The 8,461-nt window shown below is 40.4% G+C and overlaps 1 long non-coding RNA gene across 1 annotated transcript; it reads left to right on the top strand.

The window, feature by feature from the left end:
* The first annotated feature begins 5,753 nt into the window (after nucleotides 1–5,753).
* Nucleotides 5,754–8,098, top strand: LOC140587366 (uncharacterized). Its single transcript, XR_011989082.1, has 4 exons — nucleotides 5,754–6,345; nucleotides 6,616–6,696; nucleotides 6,950–7,035; nucleotides 8,042–8,098. It is a non-coding gene; the product is annotated as an uncharacterized lncRNA (long non-coding RNA).
* The last annotated feature ends 363 nt before the right edge of the window (nucleotides 8,099–8,461 follow it).

Genomic DNA, 8,461 nt, shown 5'->3' on the forward strand with positions numbered 1-8,461 from the left:
GTGTTGGAGAAGACCTCTGGTAAAACCTATCCATCCAGGGAAAGGGTCCTGCAGGCTTATTTAAGCTTTGAAGCACTGTCAGACCTCGGTTACACATATGCTTGTGTATCGTGTGGTTATCATCCAGTATCTGTTGTGATGGACCTTCATGAGAAGGGCGTTTTTAGCATGCCTGGTAAGTGAACACATTTATTCATTTTCTTAGTCTTACATTGTTTCAAGCACCACATATCCAGCTATGACTGTTTGGAACATGCTTACTTAAGTCTTGCTTTCCTTAGTGAGCAGCATTGAGGAACCATCTCAGACTTTTGATGGAAAGGTAAGTGTTGAAAATTTCTGGGAGATGGTTTCCCTTGAAATGATCAGCCGTGGGTTGGTCCCAAGTAAGTACAGTCCGCACAATGTTCTAGGTGGGATGACAGTATTCTAGTGCTACGCTGACGGGACCCAGAGCCGCTATGGATGGATCTTCGCCTTTGGTGAAGTGTTTTTTTTTCTCTTTGACATTGAAATAAAACTGTTAAACTGATTACGGCTTTTTCTCATTTTTAAAAACTTGGGCTAAAGTAGTTGTGCTTGTTTCACACTTTCTCTTGTTTCGCTTGGGTATGCCTCTACTTAAATATTGTGTCTCTAGTTAAAAGTTTTGGACCTGTGTCTCATTCACATAGGCTTTCACATATGCAAATTGCCACCCCTCTTCTGGGCTAATGCCGTACGCTCATTTTGACAACGAATTACCAGCGTTATTCGTTGATTTTTTTTGTCTAAAATGTTTATTATTCACATTGGTAGAAAAGTGCTTCAATACTTTAAAAAAAAGGTCATGGTTTATTTGAAATAACTGGGCACTCCGTTTGTTGCTGCCATATTTTGAAATGGGTTGTCTAAGGAATCCTTATTCTTTGTTTGATGCCCCGGTTTCGGGTAAACATCCGCGACGGTTTATGACTACACCACATGGCCAAAGTGGCCTGCGAACGGACGATCACCCTGATAACAAAATACAACTAAATACATCTTTGTCAGGATGTGGGGGGGGGGAGGTCTATGACATTCGGGCTAAATGGGGGCAATAGCTTGGGGAGCCAGCCTATCTCAAAGCCTGTGGCCTGTTTGATTCTACCCCATGTTTCCTCCGTGTATGTCCGCTGTGATATGCTTAACAGACACGTTTGATGGCATTATTCTAACATAGCATGTTGCTAAATACCGCTCACTAGTTCCTACAGCTATTAAATGTATTTAAATGAAATCGGGGCATCTTGTTTAGAATAAAACTAAGAAAATACAGGAGATCGATCTTTCGCGTGTGTTGCTGCCGCCGCCATTTTGAAAGGCGCGTCTGCGTCACTGCGCATGCGCAAGCTTCGCATCCCATAAGGCAGTTATTTCGCCCGCATTGTTCAAACGGGTGGCACGCGCCTGGCCCTGCTCCTTGGATAATGGCAGCCTAGATCACGCTAGCTTTGTGCTACGCTGACGGGACCCAGAGCCGCTATGGATGGATCTTCGCCTTTGGTGAAGTGTTTTTTTTTCTCTTTGACATTGAAATAAAACTGTTAAACTGATTACGGCTTTTTCTCATTTTTAAAAACTTGGGCTAAAGTAGTTGTGCTTGTTTCACACTTTCTCTTGTTTCGCTTGGGTATGCCTCTACTTAAATATTGTGTCTCTAGTTAAAATTTCCGGACTTGAAATGCCCTTAGATTCAGAACATGAGAAGGGTAACACATTGAATAGACTAAAATGAAATTGGGTATGCCTCTACTTAAATATTGTGTCTCTAGTTAAAATTTCCGGACTTGAAATGCCCTTAGATTCAGAACATGAGAAGGGTAACACATTGAATAGACTAAAATGAAATTTGAATAAATAAATCATGTATATATGTTTTGTTTTAGGGCGTAACACTAGAAAACGCAGACGGTACGTTTTGCTGCTAGGTTGTTTCTCTTTTGTTTCAGGGACCGCAGGTCTGGGCCTTATGTCCTAAAAATTATATGACAATATTGCAAAATATTTATCACAAATGCATATGTAGAAAACAGACTACGACAGGTGCTTTTGAGTTTTTCTGATTATGATGACCGAATTGTTTTATTAAGAGTTATGGAGTATGTGACCGATATATTATTAAATTACACCAACAACCTCAATGGTATTTATGTAAAAATAGTATATTATGATTGTTAATTATGCAGATGTTTAGGCTATATTATGATGCTCAGGATACTCAAGTTAATGCTGATGATATGAATGCTCTATAAGATATTTTATCGATATCACAGCCTGATAACCTTACAAGCTGCATTACTTCTGCATGCATGTTATGTTGTTAGAATGAGCGTGCACCTCAGAGTAACAGTAAGTTTACACAATGTTTTATTGTTTATGTTTTAAAGCATCCAACGCATTTACAGGCCAGTCCTGATGCAACATGGTTTTGCCTAGACGGTGTGTTCAGATGCCCATGCTGCACTTATGCAACTGACCAACAATTCAAATTTACAACACACATTCAGAGCCACGTGAGACATGCAGTACAGCATAGAGGTAATTCCTAATGATGTTTATTGGTCTATTGATTTTGGTGGTTTTAAAACATACACATGCTTAAATGTAGAATGCACTTCTTACAATCAAGATAGACAAAATGATGTGGAGTTCCTTAGTGGGAGTCCCTGAAGTCATGTGAATATTGGTAAGCTAATTTACCTATGTTTGTGTTTTGTTTGACACTGTAACTTTCTGATCAGCTACTCCTGACCTCACTCCCCCAGTCCCGTTCTGTGTATACCTTTCTTTTCTGTTGATAGCTTTGGTCTTCATGTTGCCGTCTTGCAGGTTTCTTCATCAGCAAATGCAACAATTATTGCAGACCCACAGGACACTTTCATTGTCTTTATTGCAGCCAAACAATAATACGCAAAGACCAGTTTAAACATCATGTATCCCAATGCATCAGTGAAACCAAGCCAACCACAACGGAAGCGCATCAGTCACCTCCCGCCTCTCCTGCTCCCTCCTTTACTGCTTCTGAAGCTGCATGTCCCCCTCCCCCAGTCCCCATCCTCCACCCCTCACTTTCTTCATGTTCCTCTGATCCTGGCTCCTCAGCAGCACCAGCACTACCACCCTCTCACCCAAAGAAAGCAGAAAACAGTGAAGTGTACTAGCTGTGGCCTAATCCTTAATAGACGGAACCTACGGATACATCTTCGAAGACGTCACACTCCCATCAAAATGGACATTACGGCACAGAACCACCTCAGTGCTCAGTGTGTTGATTACACAAATGGAGTGTTTGCAGTAGCAAAGTCTTTTATAGCACCCAGCACACCAGTACGTGTCATTAAAAGGACATGGGGTCCTGAACAAAAAACAATGTGTGAGCTGGATATCTGCAGAATTAATGCAGAGTTTGCAGAGAGGTCAAACCTTCGTCCATTTGAGTGCCACCACATTCAGTCCCTCGTGTACTGCCCTCCAGCCAGAATGGACACTCCATCACTTACAGAGGATGTTTTGCAGGTGATGGTACATGACAAGTGGTTTGGGGAAGACAAAAAGGAAAGGTGTTTGGTACGTCAGAGAGAAGCAAATGATGCAGGAGTCCCGTTGTCCTGTCTGGTGACTGTGTGTGGACCCCCCTACAAAAAGCACATTTCTGTATACGAGTCAACTATCTCCTATTACAGCCGGCTTGGCAGAGTGGTGGTAAGGTACAATTCTAAAATCATTTCATGGCATTGTCCTTGCGCGAACCCAAGGCAGTCATGCATACCTAAATATGTTGCCAAGTGGCATTTATTTGAAACAGACCAGGCACTCTTCAGAAAAACCAGAAGTGTGGAGGAGAACATCACAGAACATTTTCCAATTGACATGGAAAGTTTTGACCTAGAAGAAGGAGCTCCATACTCACCTGAAGGCAAAAATCTGTCGCGGATGGTTCAATACATTTTTCATAAGAAGAAACTGCCTGCGATTTTCCCCTCAGACGTGGTCAAGACCATTCATTTCCCTGTGCACTTCATACCATCAGAAACCTTTTGCTCAGAATGTTTAGAGCCCACTCCTCTAAGCGAACCTGTGCTGATTACATCTAAGGCTAAAATCCTAACAATCACTGATGTCATAGAAGGTATGTTCTCTCTTTATTTAAATATTTATTATCGATATTTTAACATTTCATTACTCACTACATGTACTGTAAATGTCAGTGTAGCCATGACTTCCACTATCAGCAGCTTAGCCTCCTTCCCAGCAATTCACACTTGTATGCTTACTGAGATAATTTCATACACTGGCTTTTAGTACTGTGCAAAGTATAGAGACATGTCACAGTGTAAAATGGTGAAAGATAAATGTGTAACATTTACTGGTGCTTGTGTCCATTAGGAATTTCAGTGTACAGAAAATGGTGCTACAGGTGTGGTATGGCATATCGATACCAGGAGTGGACTGATGGTGTCCACAATTTCGATGACCACACACTTCTGTCCATATACATGTGCCATTTTCTACGCAATACACTTCAGGTAGGAACCATGTTCTGTTGTTTTAATCATTTAAAACAATTACGAATACTTTATCAAAATAATATATTGTAAAGCCTTTAAATGTCATACATCAATTTCACAGACTCATCAGGCAGTAGGGAGTGCCATGGATGTGTTGGAGAAGACCTCTGGTAAAACCTATCCATCCAGGGAAAGGGTCCTGCAGGCTTATTTAAGCTTTGAAGCACTGTCAGACCTCGGTTACACATATGCTTGTGTATCGTGTGGTTATCATCCAGTATCTGTTGTGATGGACCTTCATGAGAAGGGCGTTTTTAGCATGCCTGGTAAGTGAACACATTTATTCATTTTCTTAGTCTTACATTGTTTCAAGCACCACATATCCAGCTATGACTGTTTGGAACATGCTTACTTAAGTCTTGCTTTCCTTAGTGAGCAGCATTGAGGAACCATCTCAGACTTTTGATGGAAAGGTAAGTGTTGAAAATTTCTGGGAGATGGTTTCCCTTGAAATGATCAGCCGTGGGTTGGTCCCAAGTAAGTACAGTCCGCACAATGTTCTAGGTGGGATGACAGTATTCTAGCATTTACTTTGTTTATCGTGGAATAATGTACTGTTATGTTAATAATATTTTCTAACATCATTTAAAGGCAACAAGTCAAACCCATTTGTCGTCCATCCCAGTTACCATAGTTGGGCTCCGTGGATTGGTCCTCACACAAGAGATAGGGATGTTGTACTCAACACTGAATACAAAGAAGTGTATTCTGCTTGTAGTGCAAAGGAGGAATCTGAGTTTAACCTCACAGAGGACCGACTGACTGATGAACTTCTTAAGCTCAAGGTACTGAACTTAAGTCAATTTTTGTCAGTTTTGTCAAAGATGTGTGTTTTTGAACCACGCCAGACCAACTATACTAATGTTCATTATAGATGGAAGCTGTGCGTGCTCTGTGCCGACAGTGTGGCATAGACCCCAAAGGCTCACGGATGGACCTGGTAACGAGACTTCAACAAGAAATGAAGAACAGAGCGAGTTATGATAAGGTGTTTTCACAGATCTGGGGAGCTTCTGGTAAGTTGTGTTCTATTACTGAGAGACCGTTTTTACAGACAGTTCTTAGTTTCATTACTTGGAATGGTTGCACTCTGATTTACAGTTTCCTTAAACAGGTGGATGGGCTGTGGTCACCTGTCCTTGTGCTGTGGTGTATGGTGTTAAGTTCAACATAAGGGCTGAGAGCCCCCGGGACTTTGCTGACCTTTTATTGTCGATGAAACATTTTCCAAACATTGTATTATATGATTTTGCGAGAGGGTTGGCAACACATACCAACCTAAGAGATCCAGAATCATTACCCTTCAAACCTCATGGGGGTAGGTTACTTGAGCCTACTGAAGATAACATCAGATGTGCCACTACTGGACAGATAAAAGTGAGCTTGCCATGGCTAGTCACCAAGAAGCCAGTTCCTGATGAAAATGGCCACCCTATAACTGGATCGTCTGAGCATTATGCTCTTTATGATAGATTTCATGAGGCAAACTCAAAAGATGCCAGGGATGTCTTGCGAAAGGTGGAACTGGTCCCAGAGTTACGTGGTTGGATCAACAGCCCGTGTGCTCTTCCAGCTGGAATGAGGAAAAACAATCATTTTCTCAACATGATGACTCCCTCATCGCATGTCTTTTTGATGCGAAATATTTTGTGTCACTACAACAATGCTAGAAATTCAAGAACCATAGAAAGCATGAAGAAGAGATTGGGCAAAGGAGTGGACATACAGTTAAATTCCAATGGTCAGACAGTTTTGGGTATGTATTCCACCCTCATTCTAAATTATTAGTGGTAATGTCATGTTTATGTCATGTTTATGTAATTTTGCTGTCCGGTGCCGTGAAGTTATATTTGTCTTTTAATTGTAGGTGATTCCTCATGTTTATTTTGCAATTTGAAAGATCATAAAGCTATAACTTACAAATCTGTCAGAAATGCTAGACAGCATAGCGTTGATGAGAAATGCATGCAGTACAACCGATTTAACTCATTCTAAATCATTTGGTTTAAAATGTGCTTTTTTGCAGCACCAGCTGAAGCACCAGCCGAACAAGCACAAACAACAACAGCAGCACCAGCTCATGGTATGACAACTGCAGCATCCCCTGGTATGAAGACAATATATATTTTTTGAGGGCCTGGTTGTACAACTTAATAAAAACCTTAACACATCCATGTTTTTTAGAATATGTATACTTATGTATGTTTGCAGTGGGTACTTGATCTGCAGCTAAATGTATACCAACCTTCAGCCACCCTAAGAAAGTGTTATATGCTTCATAAGATGGCTCAGTATCACAGAAATGTGGTGAAACACTTATTTGGTTAATATTTTCATGCATGGTCTGATATGTATGACAGGAGATCTACCAGTGTGCAGTGATGACTGCTGGGGACTACCACATCTGGAGCACACAAGTGCCCGATCGGAAATCAGAGACTCAGAGGTGCATGTTTTATGTTTTGTTCCTCCGTATTTGTTTGTTTGTTTATATATTGATTGACTCATTTGATTGATTGCCGCATGGGCTCTCTTAGTCGCAAATTTGGAAACCATTTAACAATTGGCAACCATTTCATGTAATACAGTTGTCATTGTTTATGGGTGTTATAACTTTTAACATCTAATGTATCGGTTATTATATTATTTATAACTTGGAAACAAACTATTCATTAATCAGTAATACAATTCCTTTTGTGTCATACTTTTTAAATATTTTCTGTGATGCCTCGTAGTGCATGGCATATAAGTGAAGTGATTAGTTGTCATTGACACACCACAGCACACAGTGCACAACAACAAAATGTGTACTCTGCATTTAACCTATATGACACCATGACATTGCAGAGGAGAGCAGTGCTTGGGGGTGGTACCTTGCTCAGGGTACTTCAGTGGCACCTTTCGATTACAAGTGCACTTCCCTATCCATTAGGCCACCACTGACCCTATTACAAACAGCAGCATAATTTAATGGAGTCAGATTAATTGGTCTTAGTGATCTGATCTGAAGGTGGGGATTAGGGTTGTAACGGTATGAGATTTTCACGGTATGATAATCGTCTCAGAAAATATCACGGTTTCGTGGTATACGGTATTAAACTATCATTATTATTAGTATAATCATCAGCTACAATGACCCTTAAATGAATAAAAAGAGATATGGTTTTTGGATGAACATGGTTTATTGTAACAAACTTTTTTTTAATGAAAATAAAAAAAACTTATGGAAGTATGAGTCTAACTTTTGGGGGAAAAATAAATAAAATAAAGCTGCGCATCTCCCATTTGAACAAAATAAGGAATAAGTTATTTCTCTTTATATTAGACAAGAATAAATCAAACTGTCCTTCCTCTTTAACAGCATATATGGGAGAGCAATATGTGCAGGGTCATGTTTGTTAATATTTTCCTGAGATTATCATAGCAGCATGCATTTCTTTGCTTTTTTTCAGGTCAGATTATGATGAAGAAATGTAAGCATGTTGAGATTTTCAGGGCTCAATCTTGACCGCTGAGGTGAGAGAATGTGTCCACTTGTACTAAACACCTATGAGTTTTCAGTTAGTGTATTTGATGATTATTCTTTTAAATAAAATTATAAAGTGATCATTAAGTGTTCTCTTGAGAGTAGCTCTGGATATGTTCATGTGTTCACGTCTTCACATAGTGAATGAGACAGCAGACGCTTTAAAAACCATGACCATCATGCAGTGGCGGTTTTAGGCATGGGCGAACGGGGCAGCCGCCCGGGGCGGCACTTTTTCATGTCACGTGGGGGGCGGCACACGAACTTGGAGGAAAACAAAAATAATCTAAATAAAGCGTTTTTCTAGAGGATGGGCGAGCGGAGACGATAAGGGATGAAGTTGGGA

This window comes from Paramormyrops kingsleyae, unplaced genomic scaffold (genome assembly GCF_048594095.1).
Source record: "Paramormyrops kingsleyae isolate MSU_618 unplaced genomic scaffold, PKINGS_0.4 ups188, whole genome shotgun sequence".
NCBI classification, from domain to species: Eukaryota; Metazoa; Chordata; class Actinopteri; order Osteoglossiformes; family Mormyridae; genus Paramormyrops; species Paramormyrops kingsleyae.